Source organism: Myotis davidii, unplaced genomic scaffold (genome assembly GCF_000327345.1).
Source record: "Myotis davidii unplaced genomic scaffold, ASM32734v1 scaffold93, whole genome shotgun sequence".
Lineage (NCBI taxonomy): Eukaryota > Metazoa > Chordata > Mammalia > Chiroptera > Vespertilionidae > Myotis > Myotis davidii.
In genome coordinates, this window is record NW_006292095.1 from 11944059 (window position 1) to 11948595 (window position 4537).

Consider the following 4537-nt stretch of genomic DNA (forward strand, 5'->3'; position numbering starts at 1 on the left):
CAATCCGGAACCTCTCAGGGCATGTTGGAGAGCCAGTTTCAGCCCAATCCCTGCAGGCCAGGCCAAGGTACCCCCACTGGTGCACAAATCCATGCACCAGGCCTCTAGTATGCATATAAGATCTTTGGTTAATCTCTTCCTGCCCCTCCTCCCCCCTTCCCTCTTAGATTCATCAGTTTGTTCCATGTTTCTATGCCTGTGTGTTGAGCGCCTGCCCCTGGTGGTCAGTGCACATCATAGATACCGGTCGAACAGTCAAACAGTTGCTTAGGCTTTTATATATATAGACTAGTGCCATGGTGCATTGATTCGTGCACATTGAAAGGGAATTAATTAGAAGAGATATCTTAATATCACTATTAGCCCGTTCACTATAATAGAAGTGTCAGAGATGAAAAAAATTAATAAAATATACCGTATTTGCCGGCGTATAAGACGACTGGGCGTATAAGACGACCCCTTAGCATTTCCACTCAAAATACAGAGTTTGTTATATACTTGCCGTATAAGACTACCCCCTCTTCCGCACACCTTCCACACACCAAATAAAAGGTAAAACAATATCAGATTTGATTTTAACATTTTAATTTATATTCAAATGCTTATGACATGCAGGAAAACTGTCACAAGGCTGTATGTAATCAAACATATACATAAAACAGTGCAAGTGTATTACCGGTAAACATACCGGTAATTCACTAAAGAAAACACACTCTATAGACTGGTACCGGAGATGCTTCTCAGGAACACAGGCAAGCAGCCCACAACCTCGAGGGACTGTCAATGATAGAAGTAAGATAACAAATAGAGGGAGAGAGCAAGTGCCGGGCAAGTCCCTAGCAAGTTTGCTGGCGTGACAGTTTCACCTTAAAAGCCTTCAAACTCCTCTTCATCATCTGATATTAAAAGTTCATCAACGACATCTTGGTGCCATGATAGGGATGATAGGGGTTTGACTGGTCGACATTTTCTATGCTGTACTGTACAATGGGGCAGTATTGTGGTTGGCTGTTAGCTGTATACAAAGCCTGATTTGATTGGTCCCTGCTCCCTGTTTGCCCGCCCTGTCACTATAGCAGTCTGGTCCACCCTTGCATCAGCCTCTCCCTGGGACCTCACTAGTGCGCAAGTGCGAGCTCTTCAACATTCTAACAGGCACCATGATAGCGCAAAATCGCGAATCGCGATACCATACTGGGTGTATGGTTGGCTGTGTGCGATTTTGCGAGTGTGGGAAAATCGCATAACAGCAAAATCGCATAACAGCCGAGCATATACCCAGCAGCGCTGCTGATGCCTGAACGGTATGTGGAATGAAGTGGGCGGGCATCGGGAGGCCACTATGGCACGGGGCAAGCACTATGGGCAGTCTATCTGAAGTGTACCTGGCGTATAAGACGACCCCCCACTTGGAGGCATATTTTTCAGGGCCAAAAAATCGTCTTATATGCCGGCAAATACGGTATATGAAAATAATATATAAATTTATTTTAATAAATAAACAATAACAACATGATATAACAACAACAAAGACATGATGTAACAACAAAAAAAACATGATATAAAAGCATGATATAAAAACAATATTGATACAAACAATGACTGATAAATTGATTAAACTTATTCTAATAGCTCCCTGTATACCACATTAAAGTAAAAGTACTTTCAGAGTGCTTGACTAATTTCTCTTGTGATGAAGTATTTACAACTTTAACGTCACATGCTCTTCAAACTCGAGAGAAAGCAACATATAACTGACCATGTCCAAAAACGGGTTTAGGTAGGAATATTCCTACTCTGTCTAGAGTTTGTCCTTGTGATTTATTAATAGTCATCACAAATGCTGGCATCACTGGAAACTGTCTTTGAATTAATTTAAATGGGAAGCCAGTGTCAGACAGGGACAAATCAATTCTTGGAATCAGAACAACTTCTCCTTCTGCAGCTCCTGTTAACACTTCAGCTTCGATTATGTTAGATCACAATCTTTTGATAGTAAATCTAGTACAATTACAAAGACCCCATTTACTATTAAGATTTCTCAGTAGCATGATGATTGTACCTAATTTCAATTTTAATTTATGACATGGCATTCCCGAAGGAGTAATAATATTAAGAAATTCGATGGGAAAATTTTCCTTTTTGGCATCATCCGTTGAATTGATGGAATCATCACTCAAATGGTATGTTGTGCCAATAGTTGGTCTTCAGATACATTTCGTTGACGATGGCTGCAGAGGTACATTGTGCCAATAGTTGGTCTTCAGACATATTCCCTCCTCCCTCCTCTCTGGGTCTGGGTGTGGGTGAACCAGATTTGGGGCCTATAGGGCCCCAGCAGCAAACTAAACCACGGCCAATTCCATGAGGAATCGGGCTCCCTCCACCCTCCTCTCTGAGTCCAGGGTGTGGGTGAACCAGATTTGGGGCTAAGCGGGCCCCAGCAGCAACCTACCAGTCAGAGTGTCTGTCCCCTGGTGGTCATTGTGCTTCATGCTGGTGAATGACCAAATGGTTGAACAGTGGAACAGTTGCTTAGGCTTTTATATCCTATATAATAAAAGGGTAATATGCAAATAGACTGAACGGCAGAACTGAACATCCAATCAAAGTGTAATATACTAATGATATGTTAAGACTGCTCAACTGCTCGCTATGATGCGCACTGACCACCAGGGGGCAGACAGTCAACTGGTCGACCAGCCACTATGATGTGCACTGACCACCAAGGGGCAGATGCTCCGACAAGTAGGTTAGCTTGCTGCTGGGGTCTGGTTGATCGGGACTGAGCAAGATGGACCCGACACACCCTGGAGCCCTCCCACGGTCGCTCCCCTGCCCGATTGTGCACCCGTGGGTTCCCTAACCCTCAGCCCAATCCCGCAGGCTACTTCTGTTGTACCCCTGAGAGCAGGAGTTTTCAAGCTGAAGAACTTAAGCTATAATAAAGTATTAAACAAAACAGTACCCAGCCCTTAGAGCAGGGGTTCTCAACCTGTGGGTCGTGACCCCTTTTGGGGTTAAACGACCCTTTCACAGAGGTCGCCTAAGACCATCGGAAAACACATATATAATTACATATTGTTTTTGTGATTAATCACTATGCTTTAATTATGTTCAATTTGTAACAATGAAATTGGGGGTCACCAAAACATGAGGCACTGTATTAATGTGTCGAGGCATTAGGAAGGTTGAGAACCACTGCCTTAGAGGGTTAGTCTGAGGGTCTTAAACTTGGTCATATTGGCAGGTGATACAACTCCTTAGATTATCAGCCCCAGGCAGCCCAGTTCGCCACAGCAGAAACAACTTGGCCCTCACGGATGGAAGAAGGATCCCTCTTGGGGCAAGTTATCAATGAAGCTGTTAGCAAGCAGTGGTATTACTAGCTCCTGCCAGAAATCACAGTCAGGATGCCTCTTTAGATAGAAGATGAACTGCCGGTGGGAATCTTGCCAGTCGTGAAGTTGAGTTTCCAGCTAATCTGGAGTTGCCCCAGAGATGGTCGATCTGATTGGTTAGGCAGGTTACTTAGCCTAGCCAATCAGAATATTCAGGAGTTCCAGTTGTAAATGTGTCGAACTTGGCCAATGCAGTGGCTTCTGGCAATGAAAACTAAAATGAAGCTCCAATGTACTACTGTAACCTCTTTTCCATCTCCGATGGGCAAAGCTACTTTCTTGCTTACTTTCCTTAAAGACCCAAAGTAACTCAAAGCTACTGTGGGGAAAAGAAAGCATTAAGAATTTGTCATTTCCGGATTATAGAGAACAACATAGACTGGTGAAAAGGGACAGACCCAAAGACTGAGAAACAGCGATCAGGCTATCAATCCCCAGAAGGAAAGTAGGGGAGGGCGGGGGTAAGGGGAAGAGATCAACCGAAGGACTTTTATTGGTGGCGTTGGCTCTTCTGGGTGTTCAATGAACACTGCATTTCCACCTTCTTGCTTTTGTCTTTTGTGGCTCGTGGAATAACTTCTCTCTTCTCTATCTGTACAGGCCAGCTTGAAACACCCTTCCCACTGGGAATCCGTCCCTGTTCATCACTATTTGCAGAATAATTGATTGTCTCTCCTTGATAGACTCGGTCACTTGGCTGCCTGGTTCATTATGTACAAACCTGTCTTCCCCACTGGAGTGTGTGTTCCTCAAGCACCATGACCCTGTCTTTGTCATCTTTGAATTCCCAGCACCCCAACAGTGCCAGGCTATGGTAACTTTTTAATGAATGTTTGTTAATTGAATGAACCAAGTTTCCCTTTTCTTGCTTCCTGGGATCATATGTAGAGACTAGAGGCCCAGCACACAAAATTTGTGCACTGGGAGGAGGGGTGGGCTGTGCCCTCTTGCAGTCTGGCACCCATCAGGGGATGTCTGCCTGCCAGCCTAGGCCTGCTCAGGACATCCCTCTCTCAGTCCAAGAGTCCTTGCTTCTTATCGCCTGCCTGCTCGCTGTTCCTTGTCTCTTGGCTCACTGTGCCTTAGCACTGCCGCAGAGGTGGGAGAGGCTCACGCCACCACCACTGTGCTTGGCA

General features: G+C 44.8%; 1 long non-coding RNA gene across 1 annotated transcript in view; it reads left to right on the forward strand.

Moving 5' to 3' along the window:
• Positions 1 to 300: 300 nt before the first annotated feature.
• Positions 301 to 4537, forward strand: part of LOC107183385 — an 18489-nt gene continuing 14252 nt past the window's right edge. The window contains exon 1 of the long non-coding RNA XR_001514176.1: positions 301 to 311. This is a non-coding gene — a long non-coding RNA (uncharacterized LOC107183385). The remainder of the gene's footprint in view (positions 312 to 4537) is intronic.